The 24,660-nt window shown below is 36.0% G+C and overlaps 1 protein-coding gene across 4 annotated transcripts in view; it reads left to right on the forward strand.

Moving 5' to 3' along the window:
- The window catches only part of GABRB2 (gamma-aminobutyric acid type A receptor subunit beta2), a 174,160-nt gene that overhangs the window by 13,519 nt on the left and 135,981 nt on the right, over positions 1 to 24,660 (forward strand). The gene's annotated exons all lie outside the window — the stretch shown is intronic.

Consider the following 24,660-nt stretch of genomic DNA (forward strand, 5'->3'; position numbering starts at 1 on the left):
GAACACAATGACGTATGAACTTCTGATATGGCATTTGACATTTTAGAGATAGACATCTATGCTACAATAATATGCTGACTAGATAACAGTTTTGTTAAAGCATGAAGAGAGCAATTATTTAGTAAAGATTCAGAATGAGATATTTCAATCAAAATTGCTGCTCTTGTATATGAAAAGGTTTTGGTTTAATCAGTTTTATGGGGAAAAAATTGTTTTTGTAAGGAAGTATTTCATATTATTTGTAACTTAAATTATCTCTTGAGTCAAACTTTTTGAAAACAAAGAATGTGCATATGTGTTTTCTTATGAAGTAATTCATACCAAAGAACATTTTCAAATGGAGCATGTAGGTACTGGTGGTAGGTAAAACTATTGTTCATTTTTCTGTTTTAATTTTAAGTAGTTTGAATTTATTCCTTTCAGTATCCATTAGCAAATTATATTGGAAAAAGAATATATTTTTTTAAACTGGTTATCATATCATTAGAGTTAAATAACGTGTTGATTGCAATATACATGACCTTTATATCTTTATGGGTGTTAGGAACAAAAATGTTATTTAGTTGTAAAGAATAATGCTTTTGCTTTCCTCAGCTTCTGTCTAATAAGCTATCACAACTTGTCATGTTTGGGTTTTGAGGGTTTTTTGCCTTTTCTGTCCGTACTCTGCTGTGCCTTTCTTGATGAATGACATACAACCACCGTTCTTGCATCACCATCTTAGAAGTGAATCTCTGTATGCTTGTGGCTGTTTGTAACTCAGCAGTAAAATTGCTGTTTGGTGTTTGAAAATTGTTTCTGAGAGCTCTGTGCTTGAGGAGCATTTGCTGCCAAAAGAAACGTGTCACTGTATTGTTTGGCTGGGGCGGAGCCTGCGTCTACCTCTGCTGCTTTGAAATTTACTATTCCGAACTGCAGAATGTCATACTAGAAATAATGCGTTGAAACCACAGCATCGAGATTCAGGTCAAATATTAGCCAAAGCTTTTAGTAGTACAAATACTGAAGTGCTGAAATTGATTATTTATGTTACTCTTGAAGAACCACTATGATTTCATGGGAAAGGTTATCCTACGTTGGGAGAAAAGGAAGGAGTGAGAAACGCACAGCAGGAGTTCTACATCATAAATACACGACTTCATTACAGTTAGCATTCTAAACAAAAAGTTTATTTTGAATTTTATTTTGAATGGTGTCTTAAATGGGAAGGAACTGTGTTTGGGTAGCCTTAATTATGAAATAAAGGGGTGAGCCAATATCTGCATTGCACTGTCTTCAGTAATGGGGAACTGAATAGTAAATAGATTTTTATAGATTAATACTATTAATGCATTGTTAATACATAAATTAGTGCTGTTTAACAGCTCAGATCATAAATGTCAGACTGCTTACTCAAGCTTGGAATCAGATTGTTTTCCACAAATTGAAAAATAATTCTGTATATGTGATGGGCAAATCAGGAAAATAGTGTTGTAACGGATCAACAGAATAGACAAATTGAGTTATTTTTGTATGACTCAGATATTTACCTTAAATTTTTATTTTGCCTTAAAAAGGTATCCTTTAACCTTTCCTTACCTTTTTATTTTCTTTAACGTAAGGAAAGCTACAGTTGAGCTTAAGTAACAATAGCCATCAAAAAAGCCCCAACAAAACCTAAACCAGACATTCTTCTCTGTGTACAAATATAGCAAGATTACATTTCTTTAATCACTGATTTTTATTTCCTTAGGCCTAGCTAGAAAGCAGGTGACAAGGAGGAAAGCTTGGTTTGAGAAGGCAGAAAGGCAAAATCTTGAATAAGGGGATCCGAGAGGAATAAGTGCCTATGGAAGTAGGTCTAGTCCTATCGTATAGCAGCATGGAGTTTTATGCAGCATGGAGTTTATGAAAACAAACTTTATTTTATATTTCTAATAGTTGTGATATTCAGGTATGTGAGCTGTATGAAAGCAATAAGATCAAAAGTAATTCCAGCACCTAAGTGGCAATATTTACATCTATTAAATTTTTTGATTTATTTATGGTGGTACATATATGGTAATGTATCGTAAGAAATTATTTTGCACAGTTTAAACATTTTTTGCATTCATGAACCTAGAAGAACTCAAGTTCTTTACTTTTTTAATGTGCTGCATCATCAAAGTAATGGTGTTTACCTGTGTTTCTTTGTGATAGATTCCTGGATATGGTCTAGAAGTAATTTTGTTGACAATAGAGAACCTAGACTGGGGCCTGAAATGGGAGAGAGAGTAATTTCGCTCCTAAAAGCGGTTCTTCTATTTTCTTTCAGATTATAGTTTAACTGACTTTTTTGTTGTTGTTGTTATTCTTTTTAAACTATTGAGAGATAAGTGTTGTTTTGGTCTAGTACCTTTACCAGATGCTATGGTCAGTACATTAGGGAAGGCCACATAAATGTAGCAATTTGCATATGTTATTCATGCGTAAACTATACCTTACAATTTTAGCCTTACTTTCAGTATGTATTTGAGACGTCTAGCACATCTATTTCCAGCATATGTCTATACTACAGTCAAGTGATTCTGGTGCTCGTTGGGCAGGTATCATGAACATGGTGGTTGTATTGTCAAACGCCTACTGATTTTACCAATCATCTTCTGCAAGACAACTCCTTTCCAAGAAAATTTTTGAAATACGCATGCTGTGATTATTTCGAAGCATCGCTTGACAGCTCCTTATTTTTACGAAATAATAAAATGTTTTTCAACTGGAGTGGTTCTAGTTGGAGTGTCCCATGCGTTGAGTTCATTGAGATCAGAAATGTTAAGGGTTGCTTTGATTTTTGTTGGAGTTCATATTGTATATGTTTGTTCTGGGGGAAAGAGGCTTCCTGCCTCGGAACGTATGGTTTTTATGTTTATTAGTATTTTGGAGTTTCTGGGATAGATCATTATTCCTTTTTCAGACACACATACAGGTTTTGCTGATTTGTTGATGGTTGTGGTTTGTTTTGGGATTTTTTGGGTTTGTTTTTCTGTTTTCATTTTGGATTTTGTTTTGATTTTTTTTTTTTTTTAATCTAATGTCAGTGTAAGCAAAAGGTATGTTCCACGGCTAGCATTCAGTGTGTGGAGACTAATATTGCGGGGGATGTGGTTTGTTTATTTTTTTTGTTTGTTTTTTATCAGTTTAAGGAGAGGGGCAGTCTATAAGGCATGGCTGCATTTGTGGAATCGGCAATTTGGTTTCAATGAATGACATGGGGTCTTGTCAGCTATTGAGGACAGAAGGGCTTTTTTGCTGCTGCTGAGGTTGATTACAGACTGTAAGTGGTGACTTACACAGTGATGTGTTCAAGGTAGTTTTGCTCCTGGAATCTTCTTATATCTCATCTACTTATGTTTCAGGAGATTGTTCGTTTACACTGTCTTCTGAGTTACTACTGGTCTTCAGGTTTTAGTGCAATATATATGTATTTTATTAGGGCCACCCCATTTCTAGATTTTTGAGTTACTCATGTATTTTCAATAATAAATTGAGACTATATTCTTTATGGAGTCTTTAAATATATTTATGAAACTCTCATTTCAGAACTGGAAGTTAGAACGTAATGTATGTGAGACCTCATATAAAATTGGAGTGGAAATTCATAGACAAATTTTTGACAGATATTGTAATTTGATACCTCCTTTGCAAATATGTACATGCACAGTGTTCCAAAGAGCTTGAAATATTATATAAACAATGACTAGTTATATTTGAGATCTTCTATTTTGATATATTTAGATACTAAACCTTAGCGTATAGGAACATACAGTAAGTGATACAGTGAGACTGTCCAAAGTAACCATGGAAGATACTTCAACCTACGTGCTATGGCTGTGGAAGCCATATTCTAAGTTTATTTAGGATCAGTTGTATTTGGTAAGCGTAACTCACCATCATTTCTACCAACAGAATAGAATCCTAGGTGAAGTCGTAACTAAATATTTACAAGACGTGCTCTGGTAAAATCTGAGATTGTAGAGAGAATGAGGTATAATCTTTGAGAAGTTGTGAACTGCTAAATCTTGGGGTCACTGTCCATTAGTGAAGCAGAAGTCCCTTAACAGGGAGATCTTATTTTTTGCTATTACTTACTGGGCCTGTGGAATTGTTGAGAGTGTTTTTGAATGCAGTTTTCCATCTACTGATTTTTAAGATCAGTGTCTTCTGGAGGAAGGATGTAAGCCTAATATCAGGGCAGATCTTCACATACTTTTATATTTTGTGCCAAAAGGTGAACCGACTTTGCAGAAGCTGGTAATAATCAGGACCTTTTCTGTTCTAGTTCTCCAAATAAAGTTCAAGGTTATTAGATCTGTGGGTCTTTTACTGCTAATATTGTTAAGACAAGCTTTCCTTTTGAGGAGGGCTCTCACTTGGGAATCCTAAGGCAGATGAGGAACAGCAAATTGCACTGTTCTATGTGTAAGTCTGTGAGAGGATAACAAATGGAAGCACAATGTGTATTTAGACAAAGGAAAAGACAGAAAAGGGGTTAAGAACTAAGCAGGCACATCTCTGAGTGCAGGGAGGCAGAAGAGAAAAACATGTTGGCTTTGAAATTTTCAGCTCTGGGATGCAGACTGCCATACTAGGAAACTAGAAACCAATGAGGTCTTAGTGAAAGGAAGCAATTGTTCAGTTTCAGATTTTCTGTTCCATTTAGAACTTACTACAAATAACTGAATGGTCATCAAGACAAGTAACAAGCCACAATAGTTTAACCTTTTGTAATGGAAAGTAAAGTTAGATGATGGTTCCTGTCACTTGTCCTGGGATCCAGGGCTAAGCTTAAAAATGAACAACATGGTTCTATCAGGTACTGTGGAAAAATAGGGTCTCTTCAGTCTCTCCTTGTCACTGAATTCTGGACCAACTGATAGTTGAAAGACAAAGTTTTAGAGGACATGAAAGAGAGCCATAGTAAAAGATGCAAGAAATTAATAGAGGATGAATATAATAAGTAGCTTTTAATTACACTTGTTCTGGATGTTGATATATTGATGCATCTTCCAAACTCAAAATAGAGAGGAGATAAAGTAAAGTAGTGTGTATGTATATATTTGTAGGCTGGAGGAACTTGTCATTTCGAAGATCTAGAAGAGAATGCCAGTGTATATGGCTATGTGACTAGCCACTTTGATAAAGATATAAATGTAAAATATAGTATGCCATTGTAGTAGGAGAAACCACATGCTGTTACTGTGGTTGGTTGGGCTACATGAGTAGAATACACACTTGAGTTTTCCCCTTACCTTCCTTTTTTTAGGAAGAGATAAGTGAAAGCTTAACTGAGAAAAATAAGTGAAGGTACGTTATGGACAAGGTTTTGTAAATCAGCATTTCTGTATTTTAATACAGTCTTACTTGATATAGGTCTTATGGATCTTTAAAAAGAAAAATACACAGTTCCATTTTAAACATACTTTTTACAACTTCCATCTTATATTAAAGCACCCTTAACTGAATCATCAATCTGCTCCTGAATTGTCAGTAATATCAAACCTATGAAATGTATAGTTGGTTTTGAAATCGAAGCATTCATTTGCTTTGTAATGTCTGCTGTATAACCGAGGGCTGATTTAAATTTGTCTTAAAAAGGTACACCTGAGATTGTATTTTAATTGGTATGTGCTACTCTTCCATTGTGGCCCTGTTTTCCATGGAGATGTGACATTTTGTTGAGAATTGTGGGCTTTACAATTTATTTTTTTTTTCTCCTTGTGCATTAGTCCTGTAGTAAGCTTCCCCCTTCCTTCCCCTATTTTCAGATGCTACTGTATCCTTTTACTGTGGGATGGTAAGCCATGACATAATTTGTTCCTTCCCACCTGCCCAGTCCCTAGTTCAGCTTAGGTCCACAGTATTGCAGGCAGCATGTCTGGGAGCCCATTCTGCATTTTGAAAACAGCCCTTTTTTCTTACTGATTATAGAATGGATCTAGGGAGTGGTAGTTTCCTGGGGTAAAGTCAGCCCTTGTGACTTTTACACCCTTCATGAGTTTTTCTGTTGTATTTTTACTTGCAGTTTGACCACAACAATGTCGGATAATACAGGCACATAAATAATGCATGTGTGAAAGCTGAAATGCATTCAGGGACTTCTTTGTATTGAACATCAGCTGAAGTGTAAACCTCTCCGCATCATAGCTGACCTGTTTCTCCACTGTTTCATCTTGTTCCAGCTGTTTGTTGTTCATTGATTTCTGTCAGTTTGGCCTGACTCTGCAGAGCTTTTTTCTCCCTTTTCCCCTTGAATGTGTGTATAACAGTTCCCACCCCTTCAGTTCCTCAGGTTTGTTATGGTTAATCTGGTTGATACAGTAAAATGGTTGAGGATCAATGGTTCAGCAAGCGTAAGCAAGTTTACAAACAATAAATGTGAAGTTGAATTTGTAGTTTGTAAATGTCTGACCATTGGCCTTAATCTAGCTGGCACTGCTGTTATATGATGACACTGACTGCAGCAATAATGGCAACCTGAGTACTTACCAAGATAAAAAAAGAAATTCTGTATGTTCTGTCCTCACATCCTCATTTGCTGAGGAGACATATCTGTTAAGACATACGCATGTGCTAGAAGTTAAACTTGCCAGTGTTATGCTGAACAGTGTCCTTTGGATCATCCTGGCTTCAGTCTGCAAAATTGAATATAGCTAGGAGGTGGTGGTGGGGTTTCCACTGTAACTAACGATAATGTCATAAACAAGATTATGTCTTGAGTTGTAAGTGGCAGATTAGACAACCATCAAGAGAGAAAATCTGTTTTCTAGCAAATATTCTCAGTGATAAAGAACCTTAGGAGAGAAAGATAAAATGTGATTTATAGTCAGAATTGATTCTATGCAGAATATTTTTTTTCCAAATTTCCCTTGAGGCATCAGCTGTTCTCTGAACATCCAAGAAGTTCGTTGTGCTTCTGATCAGCTTCCCACACGTTCTCACCCACACTACTTTGCTGTGTCATCTTAATGTCATTTTTAAATACTAACAAAAGAAGCGTTTTGTTTATAACGCAGAAATAAGAATCTTGAGAGGGGAAAGAATGTCTTTTGTATGTTATTTTAGCAGATCAAAGCTGACTCATGAGTAGCAAATATGGAGTAAGTAATTAATGTATTTTAAATTCACAGTTCCTGAGTTAAGGATTTGTTGAAGAAGTACTTTGATTATAATCATCATATTTCAGAGATTTTTTTTCATATGATTGGTATTATTTTTAGGAAGTTTACCTTTCTGAAAAGTATTACATTTAGAATAAATAATGGCATAGCAATTTGTAAAACTAGATATAACTGGTACTTTAAATAATTGAATGTGCTAAATTGAACAGTGGCTTCTCTGGGGGAAAAAAAGCTATGATATCATTTACTTAGCATGGGAAATTTTAGTCAACCCTTGTCACTTACTGCCTTTGCAGTGGCCTGGTACAGGACGTTCGTACAAAGCCCAGAAATACGTTACTGCCGTTGTTGCAGGCAAGCACTCATGCAAGTTATCATTTGCACCAAAACTAAAAATTTTCAGGATTACTGAATTTACACCGTGTAGTCTCTTGGAACTGCAAGGTGAAAAAATTACTCATTGAGAGGTCAGGGAAACTTCAACCAGTTTCTTCTGGGGGAAAAAGGAGAAAGGTTTTGATTTTGGGGTGAGGGCTTGACCTTGGTGGCACGACATAACAAAACCAAAATGTCTTAAAGAGAAGAAAAAAATGTTCCAGTTGTATATGGAAATCACTGGCAGTACGTGAATAGCAATGGGAGAAAAATTATTTGTACTTACTATATCACGTATTACCAGTAGAACAAGTGTTCTATCCCATCTCTTCAGTACATTTCTAGACAAAAATCAGTCTAATTTTAGATTTGTTATTTGATATTATTCTGGTCAAACAAAATACTTATCTCCATTTTTGTGTTGGGTGGTCCTGAGATATTTGAAGTTAAGTCCTCCATGACTATCTAGACAAAAAGAATGCTTACATTTGAATTAAGATTTAATTCAATTTATGTAGAAGTTGACTTAATTTTTTAATTTTTGCTTGACAGTATCATGAGTTTCTTCACGTGGCGTAGTAAGAGCTTCCAAATTGTGGGGTATGTAGTACTACAGTTGCTGTTTATTTTGCAGTAGCAGCTACCAGCCCTTGTAATGATCCCATTGCAGTAAGGAAAAGATCTTGTGCTTAAAGGAGAACTGCAATTTTTGTCTCAAAGTGGTAACCAACAGTCTAGCTTCCCTGCTATCTGAAGATTTGTTTTAAAATATGCATAAAAGTTTCTACAAAAACAAGAGAAACATTGGGTGGCTGCCACTAAATGCAGCGCTTTATGACAAACTTTACTTCTGAAGCTCATTGATGAGCAAAGGGTTTCCAGAACCCGTGGCAGTGTAGTGCAAACTATCCATTGGAGAAACACCTACCACTAGAGGGTCCAAGTTTTATTCCACTTGGACTGTGTTTTTGTATTTAAGAGCAAACAAACAAAACCAACGAGAGTCCAGATAAAACTATTTATTTTCCAGTAACTTTAGAATATGGGTAAGTCTATGACTTACAAAAGTAAAATGGCTGGAGTTGCTAAATTTTATGGCCAGAGTTTTATTGATGTGTGTTAGATTATTTTTTTCTTTCTCTCTGCTTGTGTAGTTATATTTCTGATATTAAGAGAACCCAAGACTTAAATGAACAGATATAAAAAGCAATGGTGTGGTAGAGAATTAAGGTTTTAATTAATTCCTTCTATCTGAAGACCTCAAAGGTCATTCTTCATGAACTTTAATGTGATGTTAAACCTTGAAACTCTCTGTTAAATTAGACCAATGTTATAGTAATTTGTCGTTTCCCAGTTTCAAATGCATCCATTTCAAATCTGGCATACTAAATACTCATTGACCTTCTACAACTGGTTAAGGTGGGAGAGGGCAGGGGCTCTTGTTTCTTTTCGTTTTACCCTTATATCTACTTACAAGAAAGAACTGGAGAGAGAATGAAGCTAAGTAATTACATTAACTATGAATGGGCATTAACTGTAATGTCTATTACCTTTTTTATTAATTATGTAATTATCATTATCTTAACATATGATGACAAGTTTAAAAATATTGGGAATACGTAGGTTTCAGAAAGGCATCTCAGTCCTACTAAACTGTTACCAGTTCTGTTTTACAGAAGGCTGAATTAGCTTCTTTGTTAGACTTTTAACAACATCACTGTGTTAATCTGAGTAGTAGTAAACTTACGTGAGAGCAGACTCTTCTCTGATGGTGGAACTCCACTATCCCTTGTGCCTGGCTCCCAAGATGCCACTTATATATCTTTAAGTGATGTGGAACACTGGTACTGTTCCCTGTATCAGCTCTATACACCTCTGACACAGCATTTTACACAAGGGGCTACATTATAAATGAGACTTCAATTTCGTGGTTGTGTACCATTATTACTGACTTTAGAAAATTTTCCCTTCCTCCAGCACCTAAGTTACAAGAATTAACAATAACAAATATTTTTCTTCTAAAAATACTGATTGCTAATTCACAGCTGGAATTTACATAGATCTTTATTCATAAAGGTAAGAACAGTTGCCATATTGCTTCTGTCTCAAGCAAAGTCTTCACCAGCAGAAAAGAATTGCTATGTTGGGCTGTTTTCCCTCATGTTTTCTAAATATAGCTCAACAGCAGTCTGGTTCTTGAAGCCATCTGCATTAATATGGCTAGAGAAAATAAAATATCATATTAGTCATTTATTTTATAAGTGAGCATAGCTTGGCAAAATGAAAATAATTCTTTGTAAGGAAATATCCTTTTAAGCAAAGACAGAGTTCTTAATGTGCTACAGCATAGAGGTTTTATGAGACTAGTGGTTGTGCTTGCCTCCTGTTTATAGGCACCCAACTGTGGAGGCACTTTCCCAGTGTTTTTTTTTTAAGACCTGGTTTTGAGACAGTAGTAATTATTCACTTTCCTCTGAGATTTTCACTTCCTCTGTTTTCAGCCTAAAGCATTGCCTGATAGGAAAAGGGTAATGATTTCTATAAAAGTGAACTGGAGTAGCAGAAGGGAAAGAGGTTTAAAGTGAACAGGTGGAACTCAGGGAAACCAATTGTTCCAGCATATCAGCAGTATCAGTTTTCCTCAATTATTGTCTTTATGAAAATAGACTTTTAAAGTGATACAGGAAAAATAAAAGAACCAGCTTTTCACCTTATCCGTAATGTTGCCAGTGGTTTTGCACACACTTTTATCTGTTCTGTGTAGATAAAGTTTGGTGGTGTTTTTATCAAATGCACACTGTTTATGCTATCAATTTTCCTCTTGCATCTTTATAAGCTTTTCTTTAGAAGGATGTCAGTCTGTGGCCTAAAGAAGGAAATACAGCTAGAATACAGCATGAAATCCTCTGGGCTGACAAAATAATCTGTGAAGGTTGATTTTAGTGCATCATGTATTGGAGCATCTCAGCGCTGTCATGGGATTCCTCTCAGTTCTGAAAAAAAGCACCTTTGATTATAGGAGCTGAACCTCAGTTTCCTTTAGCCATATTCCTGCTGTCAATCCCGTGTAGTTTGAATGGCAAATTAAATGAGTGGTCTAGTTAACTTTAAGTGCCTTAATTTTGAACTTCTGTCCTGGCTCTAGGCTGTCTGTAGCACAGTGGGAATCAGTAACATAATACTTGTTTTGTTAACTGAAAAGTGGTGACAGTAACGCTTAGGTTAAATGCTGCTGTGAGTGTTCTTTAGTTGGTGTTCACCGAAGAGGGGGCAATGTATTAAGTACTACTAATACATAATTAGTTGTTAACAGTTTCTCCACATTTTTAACAGCTTGTTTTAACTTTTTTTCCTTAACACTTCCCAAACCTTTATCACTGAACAAAACCAATGAAACAAAAATGTAGGATAAAAGCATTAAGAAAGAATGTGAAAAACACTTCTGTATTCCTGTGACTATCCTTTGCTTTGAGAATTTTATCGGAGTATCCATTCATACTGCCTGTAAGAAAGCAAATCCAGCAGCAAAGAATGTGAAAACATCTGGAGTGCAAGCCGAGTATGTAGGCCAACAAACGATGGTTAAGTTGTTGCTTAAAAATGGTGTAAGGTAAGGATAGTGGTTGAGCCTTACTTTTGAAGGATTATCTTAAAGTCGTACTTTGTTGTTGTTGTTCAGTGATTTAATTTATCTTTCAAGTTGCTGGGAGAACATAATTTTCACCTTCAGCAGCCTTCCAGGTGCCATTACCCTATGGCGAAGGTAATTTTATTGATCTTGTTATTAATGTGCATCAGAAAGTATGATCGCAAGAAACTTTGTCATACCAGGAACAACACATCTTGAGAGACACTTGGAATAATGGATGATGTGCCTTTAATGTCTGAATGCTATTTCTCCAGAGAAGAGAGTTTTTTATTTATATTTTCATAAAGCTCTGAATATGAGATTTTAAAATCCTTTATACCTGTAACTTATAGACTTTTTCTTCAGTGCAGTCTGGGGTTATTCTCATGCCAGTAGAGGGCAAGTCGGAGTAGTCTAGAAAACATGTATGTGTCTTTGATGGAGTACTTTATTATATGTGTAAGTGCATTAGGTTGTATGAAAAAAACAGTGAAGTGAATAAGGGAATTCAGACAAGTAATAATGGACACGTAAAAGTAAGTTGACAAACATGTCAGTCTTGATATCAATATTTTACAGTTGTATAGTTTAGGCAAATGCTAAGTTATTTTTAGGAGGCTGTCTTGAGAGTTAATGTACTCTTAAAAATTGAAGTGAATATGGGTAAAATTAGTGTAGTTGCCTGCAGTGGAATCTTATCTGCTTTTCTATAAGTATATTGAAAAGTGCATTGTTATTATCTTAGTCTTATCCCCCAAATAGAAAATACAGCTGTGCTTTTAAAGTAATTCAAGTTTGGGTTTTAGGGCACTTTAATCATATATACACATCACAAGTAGGCCTTTAGAGTCAACATTCTGATGAGGAAAGAGTATGTGCAGGAACATAGGTAAGAAAATCGGAACTACAAAATTTTACTTAGAACAGTGCACTATAGCTGTCCTCATACTGAGAAGTACCTTGCTTTACGTAAAATCCTATTTATGTGAGTTTGCTTTTTTCAGAAGTAAATTATATCAAATTCTGATTTCAAGGTATAGCATATATGCTTTATTCCTGTCTTACGTATTTATAATCCATAGCATTTTCACTGACCTAAGGAATGTGTTTCTTTGAATATTTTTTTTAGCCAACTAATTATCTTCGTTAACTGGGATGTAAAAAAGATTGCATATGAACACATATTTTAATGTGTAGAAATCAATACAGGAAATAAGTGGGGCTGTACTCCACCTAACAAAAAAAGATAGCTCGTTCTTTAAGCATTCCCGAATTATTAGAAAGAATCCTCTTGAAGAGCTTTTTTTCTTTTTTTTCCTGTTACAATAATTAATAAAAACAAAAAAGAGTTAAAATCACTAGAACAAGCTAAAATTAGTAACCAGCTAATGGCATGCTTGTTGTTTAGGGCAATGTGCAGCTGACAAGTGATGCGATGACAGACAGCAGACTACTTCCATTCAGAGTCCACACCAAGGTTGAAACTAAAGGAAATACTATTTGGCTTCTGTGTTGTGGAAACCTCAGTATAATACATATAATGTGACCTTCAGAAAAGTTATTGCACTCCAAACCTCTTCTGGTTCTTTAGAGTTGTCAGATAATTCCAAATTTCTAATCCTGATGATATTGTAATTGTTTTTGTCAATCTGTTTTAAGCCCCACGTTTTTTCAGGGACCAAGAGCTATGTGGCATCCTTATGGCGTGTGCTAGAGATGATGGGAATTGGGCTTCCCAGGAGTTACTTCTCACCTCTCAGGACCGAACTGCAGATTGAGAGTAAAGAGGAAAGACAAAAGCATGTAGTATGTTAAAATGCTTCACCCTAAAAGCTCAGGTTTTGGGCACACAATCCAAACTAGTGTTTGCAATGCAATTAAAAGCACCATCATTTAAAAGGACCTTAATTATATGAAAAAGGGAGGTTCAAGAAAGCTTCAGTATCTCAATAATTGTCTTTTGGATTTAAGGTGGTTTTGGATTTTTTTTTTTTAAAGAAAAAAAGAACAAACACAAAAATCTGTGTAATTGAAGTGGCTCATATAAGAACTGCAGAATCTTAGTAATGGATAGTTCCTCTAGACCACAGCTGCATGCCATAAACTGCTTCTCAGCATTGGTGTTGACTGATTCCGTTTCATAAATAGTCTTCAGGGTAGAAAATCTTGTATTTATTTCCACACTTCATTTTCATAATATCTCAACAGAAATATCTCCCAAGAAATAAGAATGAAAACAGATGAGTCCAAACCTACAAAATACTAATTTTAGAGCAGCAGCCATTATCTTTTATGTCAATTGTCAGTGTTACTTAGCTGACGTTTAGTAGTCAGGAAAAGTGCTTTGTTTCTTAATTCTGCTTTTACTTTTTATGGCAGTCAGTAAGTCAAGTGAACCAAGAGCGAAAGAAGTGAATGAAGTTGAACAAAATAAACTAAAATTAGCAACATCACTTTGTTGCTGTGAGCCATGTATAACTGATTCGTGATATGATAAGAGTAAGGAGACAGATCTGTTTTCAGTTTGCAATCTACTTGCTCTATTTATTAATAATTGATCTTGCTGACCACATCAATTGTTAACTTTCTGTCCTTGTGTCCTTGTGTTTTGTTTTATTCAGACGTTTTGGAGATGAGGATTTTTTTTTTTTTCAAAGTGTTGAATGTGGAGCCCTTCTCTGTCTGGGAAATTCCACCTTTTCCTCTCTGGCTGTATGCTTTGTTTATGAATTGGGAGGTATGGAGGAGGAATTAAGTCTCTTTTTTTTTTTTTTTTTTTTTTTTTTTTTTGGTAGAGTATGAAGAATGTGTAATTTGGGTGTACTCTAGAGCAAGGTTCTGATTCTCCATTTGTTCTTGCTACCCCTTAGCCAACCTTTCTGAAAAGCAAAGAGTTGGCATTTTGCTTTAGTCTTCTGACTTAGGCTCCTTCTGCAGCTCAGCTGCCTTTGCTGCACCCTTCTGTATGGGCCTGTTACCTGACAACTGCCGCCTCCTGTTTCCAGATGCTTGTGTTTGCTTTCCTGCATCTTCCCTCACACCTTTGCACAGATAAATTGTTAAGGATTTTCTGATGGGAAATGAGAGTTGTGATTTCATGAGCGTGTGTGTTTTCAAATTTGCAACGTTCTTCTCAGAAGCAGATGAATAGGTACCTGTTTGTCAGAACCATGCAGAGCTTGAGGGCTGGGGTTTCCTCTTTTGAAGTATGTTATTCTCTTGTCTACCTGCCATGTTCTCAACCTTGTTGCATAAACAGCATGTTGAGACAAAAGACACGATGTTGATTTTAAAATGTAAAATATCTCTTCTTTCTACTGAGAGAAGCAGTCGTTTCTGGAGCATTCTGTTGTGCACATAATTGCACACGTTCCTGTCTGTGAGTTTACATTTTAATTCAGGTGTACTACAGTAAGTAGAAAGTCATCTGTCCAATGCTGAAAAGTGCAAAATGGCACCGAGGAAGCTGGTTTAAAGAAGTGATTTGAACGAGGAAGCAGGACCTATTCTAGAAGATTACAAATAGGTACTTAACTGAGGACTGCAACATGAGAGAGAGGATAAACAGGTGATGTGTGGGGAGTCAGCCAGAACTGATGATTTTGTTCAGTGGAGAAAGCCCGCTGTAAGTGAAAAGAATGGTGTTTCTGCTAAGATGAAAGTGTTTGCGAAGATGCAGCTTTGGTAGCTCTAAACAGTTGAACGGTGTAATCTTCAGATGAGTTTTTTGGGGCAGAAAGTATTCTTTTGCTAAGTGTTTGGGGCTTTAATTTGTTGTCAGAGCTTTTGAGTGCTAACCACAGGCAATAATGTTTGTGCAGTTATTGCTGTCAGACTAAGAATCTGAGGCAGTGGTCTTCAGGAAAAGGCATGACTGTGTAACTGTCATGTGTAACTGTCAAGCAGACATTTTTTTCAAGCAGACTTTTTTTCAGAGATATCATTATATATCACAATTTAATGTGTAATACTAAGTTGTTTAAATCTAAACAGAAACATTTAAATGCAGTCATTCGTAATAGCAGCAGCGATGCAAAGAAGGATTAGATTCCTAGAAGCTAGGAGGTAACAAATGCAAGTCACCTTGCTGTAAGGTTCCCAGTGACTATGTCGAAACAAGTGGATCTGTACAGGGAAGCACTTCAGGAGGTATGAAATGAAAGAAGACAACATCAACAAGGAAAAAAAATAATTGATGGAGTCTTTTCAAAAAAAGGACAAAGAATTATTATGGAGGAAGGGAATAGTAATTTTTCCAGAGTTCCTGAAGGAGAGGAAGAGCACAACTATGTCAAATTAGCGTTAAAAAATTTGGTACTTCAATGATGTCACCCAAGTGAAATCTATGATGGGTGATTTATACAACCTTATCTACCATTTGTTTTCACTTTCTTAGTATCTATAGTAGTTTGATATTAGTTTTTTTTGTATGTGTAGAATTTATTTATTACTTTTTTTTGCCTAGCCCAAAGCTGAGTAGTTTGTCAGTGTTAGCTCTGGTCTTTCCATATTTGCTGAGAATGGAATGCATTTTTGTGCAACTATTTGCATTCCTTCTTGCTGTAATACCTTTTCTTCCCTTATGTCAAATCTTCAGGTGGACTAAGTTGCTGCTTGTCTGGAGGAACATTTACAAATTTTAGAGGAATCAATATACAGCTTCAGCGCTTTTGGAGGTATTAAGATGCATTGAATAGCAACAGTTACAAATCCAGAGCCTCAGACAAAAGTTAAACTAATTTTTCACCTCAGTAGCAATAAAGATGCTCTTTTTTGCTTTTACTTACCTCCTTTCTGCATCACCCTCCTTATCTCGCACAATCAACAGGGCGAGAAACTTGTAATGACTTTTACCTGCAGCCCTAAGAAGGCTCTATGATAGAAATATTTACAGTTGGGAAAATCTCTTTTATTCCATTCAGAGTTTTGTTTGTTTGTTTTTTAAATCATATGCCGGGCACTTTGACTCATTTCAGAGCACATTTGCAGTTATGTTAACTAGGGTAAAAATTAGGTGATCAGTGAGTCCTTCAGCTTGAAGGCAGTACCTGTGCCAGCATCCGGCTTTGTAAAGAGCAAAAGCATGTTGTTCAGAGATTCACATCTTCCTGTGAAGTTTCTGTTAGAAGGAAACTTTAACTGAAAGTCATGTTACTTTAATAGGTAAAAGAATTTTTGACCACTGGTTTTCTATAAATACTTGAGGAGCACTGTCTCGAAATTTGGTTTGTTTGTGCACTGCTATAGAGATAATTGATTGACTTTCAAAGATAGGTTGTAAGAATGTTGTAGAAATAATTCTGACATTTTACGAATTACGAGGGACACAGGAGAGCACTTCTCTATGCACCTGCATAGATTGTCAGTGGCCAAATTGTCATGTATATTCTATATACTGATTTCATACCTAATCTGAAGCAGGAAGAATCTGAACAGTCTTTTACACTCTGAAAAACGCATCTGTATCATGATGGGAGTTTGGGGGAATGATGAGAAACGATAAAAACAAAAGACAAAAACCTGTGGTTTCAGAGCAATTTTAGCAGAGGGAAGACATTTGAATTGGTGGTACCGCAACTTCTTTCAGTTAAGGGTCTATTCTGGTTCATTATCCTGCTCTATTTTACACTTGCAAGTTCATTGGCGTTGAGTTTAAGATTAAATTAGCCTATTTATGACTACATTAATATGGTCACCAATTTAATTTTAAGTGTCCTTTGACTTTTTTTTCTCCTTTGGTATATGGCAATGCACTAGTTGATACATTTGGAGTTTATGATAATACTTTATTAATATATATATCAATATGTTTTAAAATTAAACACTTGTCACTGCTACTGCACCTTTCTTGACTATTACATACTGTTAATATTGTGGGATTTCTTTCTGTAGTATACCAGTAATACCACTTAAACATTTCTGCAGCAATGACAGGTTTTAAGTTGTTCTTATCATAAATGCTTTAGACTTTTTAAAATGCATGAGACAGAAATGTCAAAAAAATGTGTTGTGTTCCATTTTTGGAAGAACAAGTAAGTTCTCTTTTCATGAATGCTCTCTTCTTATCAGAATATATACGAGTAAGAAAATAATTCTGGTCAGCTTTGCCTTAGTTGTTGCAGTCATGCAAGTAGTAACATTGTGATAGGCCTCTGTACAAAAGAATTTTCTTTTCCTCTCTCAGTAGTATTCATGTGTTTAATATCAGCAAAGGTTTCTATTTCTTTTGGTGTTACATGCACAATGAATTTTTAAAAGAAGAAAGAGACAGACCTGCAAGGAGAAATGCACTTTAAGCATAGATTGTGACCTGAAGTATCTGAAATGGTTCTGTAAGGACCCTAGGAGCGTGCTTTGTTCTGTAACAATCTTATCGTGTTGGCCAACTGGGATGACCTGATGGTGAGAATAAAAAAAATACAAAGCAGTGGAATTATCAGGGCAAAGAGATACAGTGAAAAAAGCCTCTCTTTCCCTACTTCCTCCCCTGTTCTTACAGATTTTTATTGTACTGAACTATAATACAGCTGTTTAGTTTAATTCCTTCTGGTTTATTCCATTAATACCCAAATGTCAAAAATACTAAGGTCACAGAACCTATCAGGATAGTAGGCAGGCTTATAAAACCAACACCATTACACGTAGGCTGTGGATGCCTCTGTACTGTACCAAGTATGCTTTTGGTTTACAGTAGAATCATGATACCCATTAATTAAGGGGAACTATGTTGTTATCTTTCTTAAAGCAACACAGCAAATCACGTGATGATAAAATATGTTGTCTGCACATTTGTTTTGTTTTTTAACTATAATTCTTCTAGTTGTGAAAAGCATAGCAATGTGTTGGGGTTATTGCTGCTGCATACCTTGCAATGTGTAAAGGGAAAAGATCCATATTTTTCAGTGTGGTGTACAAAGTATGTCAGAAGTTTTCAAATCAAATATTTGAGTAATGGTTATGGCTTAAGATGAATGTCTTGCTCATAATTATATAGAACTGGTTCTGCTAAGTACTGAGGAACCAAACAGAACAGATATCCTTAAAATGTATTTTTTTTTTATTAATTGTTGTCTTGCCCTGTGATGATTATTAACAGTATATGTAAGTTGCTGGTCAGACAGGGTTTTTTAGGAGTGTCATTTGTCTTGTAGTTGACTGAGGTTTTATTGTGCTCACAAACTATCACTTTTTTTAATTTAGTCATGAGAATGTAGATTGATTATAGGTATGCAGTTCTCTCACTGCAAGTGTGATGTTTTCAAAAAATTATTACTTTTATTGCAGGACTGTTACACCTTTGCTGTGTGTGTGGGTTGTCTGTGGATTGGGGTGTTTTTTAGGGGTTTTTGTCTTAGAACAGAGTCTGAAGCTTCTGATCCAGGATGTTAGGGCTATCCAGGATAGCCCTAATCCGTTATGAATAAATATTACTAATGACTTACAATCTTGTTCATAAAATTTTTTGCTTGCACGATGTGCAAAAATTAATGCAGAAGTAGAAATTGTTACTTTTGTGTAAGATCATTTAGATTTCACAGAACTGAAAAGGGAATTTTGCACTTTGTTAGCATCTATTAAGCTCTCAGTAAGGCAGTATTTATCTGAAGATAATCAGGTCAGCTTTTTATGAGGCAGGCAAAGATTGCCAAGAAAAATTGCACATAGCTTTCTGGAAACAAAAAAGGTAGATAGACAGTGGTCTTGCAATTAAAAATAGATGTTACCAGCTGTTTTATAGATTGGTCACTGAAGGCCTAATGTGGGATAATTAACTCTACCTTACATAAGGTAAATTATGCTTTCATTCTTTGAGTGTTGCTAATGAAAGGCCCCTTAGGAAAACATAGAATGAACTGTAGGATCAATTTTAAAGTCTGTCTAGTGCTGTTTACTTTAGATACTGCATTACTTTATGCCACAGGGAATTTAAGGAAGCAAATAACAATCCTTTATTCAGACATACATAAACACAAATGTGCAGCACGTACAATTGGAAGCCACCTCCAGAGCATTAATGGTGTCTGCTGAGATAAGTTTAAGAATCTACAGATTTCTAGTCATTTTAGTAGATTTTGGCATGTCCAGGTCTTCTAATAATACACTTAGACACCCCCTCCCAGCAAGAAAATATACCTTAATTTACAGAATGTCTTAAGTCATTTGTTCCTGATTGCAAAAGAAGTTTGTAGAAGGCAGGTGAACTTAACTGAATTTAGTGCCCAAACTGCTGGGCAATCACTAGACCATCAAACGTGGAAGGGAGACTGCATAAAGAGAGGGGAAGGTGAAAACGCCCTGGACCTAGCCTGCCCTCCCAGATTAAAAATGAAATAAAAATAAAAAAGGTCAAGGCTGTATACTTTGGAGTTCCTCGAGAGAACCTTTTTAAGCATTTATGTCATGTTGGCTTTACATGCATATGGTTTCCTGGTCTGAACTGGGTGGATGCTGATGACATAAGTTACCTCTGAATTACTGATTTATATGGATGATTTTACTTGTGACAGGTCCAGTGCTTTCATTTATTGAGAAAACTCATATTGAGAAAAAATAATGCAATAAATAGAGTTCTGTGAGATAGAATAAAGCTTGAAGTTCCTAAAAGGAACCACATAAGCTATGTAGTAACATCCAGTTTTAAACATGAAATCCATGACAGATAATTAGAGGTAGCTGGATGGACAATTACACTAAGAAAAATTAAGTATTGGAAGCAAGCTTATACAAATAAACACTTTAATAAAGTTTTTACTGTAGAACTACTATATTAGTTGCTGAAATGAACGTGCTTATCATTGGAGTAGTTATTTCTCCTTACAGTGATTGTCTGTATACAGATTTTGCTGTGGATATGCATGTGTTTCACGCTACCGAATTTCAAGATAATTTCAGTAATTAAAACGTGAAATGGTTCTTTTGTTGGGCCTTTGTTGTTCTCAAGTGCCTGCTGTCTGAGTTATAGGCAAATTTAATTTTTTTACTATATTCAGCTGGACCACAGGGGAATACTTGCTTTAATTAGTAAATTGCTTTTCAGTTATGTTTTTCCATAAACTAATCATGGTTGAGTTTGCATTGCACTGCAGTGCTTATCCACTCTGTCAGGTTTGTGTTAGGAAACCAGCTTACCAGCTGTGAAGGAAGGAAACCAGCCAGCGGGTAGTACTTTCTTAAATCGGGAGATGCGTATTCACCACTGAAATACTAGGCTATGAACAGAAAGTTTCAGATTCTTCAGCTTGCATCTTCTGATACTGGAAACTCTGAAAAGCCTCTTGATTGCTGCTGCATCACCAGCGTGCAGGCCATCATGTGTCTCGGGAGAGATGCTCTTGTGCTCCTAGTTGCGTGCTGTGAAGCAGCCAATAGCACTGAGCAGACCTGCATAGCTAGCAGTTGTTTGTGCAAGAGTCAAGGATCTTAGCCCATATGGCTCTGAACTCCCTGATGGGTTTTCATTTTAACATGAAGGGTCTTTATGCTGTCTTCAAATGCTGTGTAAGCACTTCTTTCTTCAACAGCATTATCCAACAGTTAGGGCAACTTTTTTGCTTCTTTACACATTTTGGGATGGCTGTTGCTGATCCAGCACTTTGGCTACAGTAGCTCTATCCACTGTTGTTTTATGGTCTTGGTAAGAGCCATGGACAGACACCAAGGCCCTTGCCAACAAGCCCTGCCATCATAGTTCACTCTTCTTTTACACTAGAGTGCCCCATAGGCCATCCCAAAATCTCCACCCACCTAAACAAAATGGAAAACATGTCTGAAGATACAACCAGTCCATGGACATGTGAAACCTTGCTCAAATCATCCGCTTTTCCCTCTGGTGAAGGAGGATTGCAGGGCCTTTTCAAGGAGCCACTTGTTCATCTCAGTGCAGGAGTTCAGAAAACAAACGTTTTTAAAGTAGTGATTGAGTTCTGCTTCTGAGACTTTGAACAAATCTCGGAGTTATTACTGCTTTGAGGCCCCTGCTGTGCAGGAATGGTGCATGAACAATGAGTCAAAAGAAAAGAGCACTCTATTTTTTCTAGATACCTGAAATCTTTGAAATATGATGCCCACATGCCCTTTGTGCCTCTTTCTTGGCATACAGTGTACCTCATTCTAAAGGCTGAAAGGACGCCAGCCCTTCATGCTGCTGGTATAAAATGCATTCAAGTTTTTATGTGCTAGTGAACAGTTGCAAACCCAAGTTGAAAAGTGTACCTCTCCTTTAAGGTAAATATTTCTCCATTCCTGCTTCTGGTCATTCTGCTAATCTGTACTGTAAGGTGGGGCTACTCTTAGTTTCTCTATTTACAAAATGGCCGTAAAAAAAATATATCTAATGTTATTTGAGACTTGGCTGAGGTTTATATGCTTGGATTAAAGGTTGCTAATGCTGCTCAGTTCAATTTCAGAGCAGCACGTTTGAGCAACTGTTGCTCTGTCACAATAGCAGGTAACAGATCAAATGATTGCATCAACATACCCTATTCAGCATAATAGAAATGTCATTTGTGGTAGAATATTATCATAGGATTAATGTCCCTTGCTTTGCAAATAAATGGCTTAGCTGTGCCTTGGCATTTAATAGCAGCAGGAGACCATTATCCTCTAACAATGCACTATTTCATTGACATTATCTCTTAAGTAACACAGTATTATAGAAAGAAATTGTCTAGGCATGAGTGTTTCCTTCTACACAGAAAACAAAATGTAAATGCAAAATTTACATTAGTTCATGCAGCTAATTTCTGTTGATCTTCTGCATCTTCCTTTCACTGAGATAGGATTGTGAGCAGCGACAGTTCTCGAGGTGTTTTATTGATAGCAAGTACTTAAGATTTTCTTATGGTTCGAACAAAATGAAGAATGGTAATCTTTTTTTGATGATACTGTGTGGTGGGGGAAATCTTAAAAATTTAATTAGGAAACACACAAGTTAATCTTCTACTTTTTTGGAAGACAGATTATGATATATTTAGTTTCATTGGCCTTTTTTTGTTGGTGTGTTTTCGGGTTTTTTTGGACTTCAGCCTTGGTAACAGCCAGGCTTTTGGTGGAGGTGTCATTGAGTTGTTCCTCAATATACAAGATCCTGGGTTCTGCCATGTGTTATATAATACCAGCATGCCACTTTCTGCAGTAATTTTCTTGCTTATTTGTCTCTGTCTTTCACCAAACTCAAATTGGTCAGTGCAAAATAATCCAGTAGAGTTAAAAAAAAAAAAATATAAAAAAAAAAAAGTCAATAAATTGCTCAGCTTGTTCCATGGCGGAAATTATATTTGTATCTGGAGAGCTCTGTAGCATGACCTATATTCTCAAAAGCCACAATTTGTGTTCTTTTATTCCTATACTTGACTCATTACCGTTTTCCTTCTCTGAATTTGCAAGTATGTGGTTTGCTTTCCTAGAACTGATATTGTTAATGTCCTGATACTTTCATATTTTGCCCAGGTGTGGTGTATTCTTAGCTAGTGGCAGATAACTTTGCTTGGTATAAGAAAATTACATCTTAAAGAAGTAGGCATGTAGAACATCAGATGTTAAGTCTGCAATACAGCCACTGAAATCCATATGCGAAAGGCTGGAAGAGGTCTGCCAAAGGGAGGTACCAAAGTGGTTTCTGAAAGCTTAGTTATGTCTGTGTTTAAGCTTGTTGTTCGTGTACAATGATGGCATCTGTTGCTTTCAAAGTGGTCACTTAACTGAGTTTTATGTGTGGTTCTTTTCATAAGACAGTTAACAGGATATTTTTTTTACAAGGTATTTTAACTGAAATTTTGAAACTTGCAGTTACGTTGCTTCAGATAGTTGCTAGACTCCAAACTTTCTGTTCTACGCTGTAGTCTGGACATTTTCTCAGTTTTCTCATACTAAATTTACATATATGATGTGGGATATTGTAAACTGGATTTGGATAACCTGTTCAGTTAGTTAGGGTAAGATACAGTAATTGAAATCCCGTTTTTTGGGAAGAAAGAAAAAAGAACAAGAGATTATGTAGGCAAATGGATCACTGCAAGAACAAATAAAAACCAAAATGTGAACAGCTAATTAAAATGAGTATGTAGGAACATCCAAACGTAACTGTGTGTGGAGGAATTGCTTAATATCCTTGAACCCCTCTAGAAAAATAAACTGAGTTGTGGTTTGATTTCCCTAGACATTAAAAATAATCCATTACAGTTGCTTTGTCACAAGAAAATTTCAGCAATTTTGATTTGACATGTGCTCCCCTTAAATACTTTCAAGGCATAGTAACGTTATTCTTGATCTAGAACAGGACATAGAAAATGCTGTCTTGCAGAACCAGAAATTCATAAAATTAGGATGCATTTACAGACAAGTAATTTGCTGTTAGACATGTATATAGGCTTCTTTTACACATTTGAAAAGTCTTTCTGGCTCTATATCGAAAGTTGTGTACTCCGTATTGAATTCTTTTCAACTTACTGAGCCCTTGTGCCTACCTATTGTGAAATGGTGGTGCATTATGGTATATAGGCTATGCTGTTACTGTTATGTTTGGTATGAAATGTTTGCTGCTTGCATTAAACAAAAAAGACCAACATATTATTATACACTAATACAGACCGTCACAGAAAAGAGGGGAAGGCTTTTCAGGGTTTTCCCTGGGGTTACTGCTGTTAGAGGTTTTCCCAGAGGTTAGGCCCTTCTATATTCATAAGATGGTTCTATGCAACATAGAGGCAGAGCAAAAGATTGGAAAAACTTTTAAGCAGCTGACAGGTGAACCCAACTGCTGGAATTAGCATATTGGACTAGGTGTGCAGTAATGTGGAACAAGACCAGAATCAAAGCTCCTCTGCTCAGATAGACCCTCTGCCTGTTTGGCTGCAGAATCTTGCAAACTTGTATTGGGTTTATACGTTTCTATAAGATATCTTAAAATATCTCTGGTAAAACTAGCAATGCTGGGTCTCTGATGGCCATATTAACAACTAAACAGATGGACACTTTGTAAATTCTTAAGCTAGGAATAATTCTGTGATCTATAACCCTGTCTGGAAGACAGATAAGCGAATTGGAGAAATCCAAGGGAATCAAAGTCAACATACCTTTTTCTTTTGAATCGTAGAATCATGAGGTTAATTCTCAAAACATTGTCAAGGGCTATGGAACAGACACTAGTTACCTTGATGGGAAGAAAGAATAGTACATTTAGATAGTATGAGAATATAAACTGAAAGGCTGCATTAAGCCCCCTAAAAAAGGTCTACTGTGCTCAGGTTGATCAGGTGGACATTGTGTCAATGTTTCAAAACATTGCATGAAGATGGAGCAAAAGTATCTAAGAGCAAGTCAGCAGTAAAAAATATTTGTCATCTGTTTTTGTCAAGCATTTTTCGTAGGTGTGAAGGTATCGGTTCTTTCAGTGCTCAGTTTTTATGTATCAGTGAATATATTGCCGGTACTGGGGGATTTAAGTAGGTATATTTTTCTACATTTAACACTGTTTCGTGTAAAATGCAAAAAAACTGTTAGTCTTTGAAGAAGCAAGAGAATTCT

The sequence above is a fragment of the Chroicocephalus ridibundus genome, chromosome 11, assembly GCF_963924245.1.
Source record: "Chroicocephalus ridibundus chromosome 11, bChrRid1.1, whole genome shotgun sequence".
Classification (NCBI taxonomy): Eukaryota; Metazoa; Chordata; class Aves; order Charadriiformes; family Laridae; genus Chroicocephalus; species Chroicocephalus ridibundus.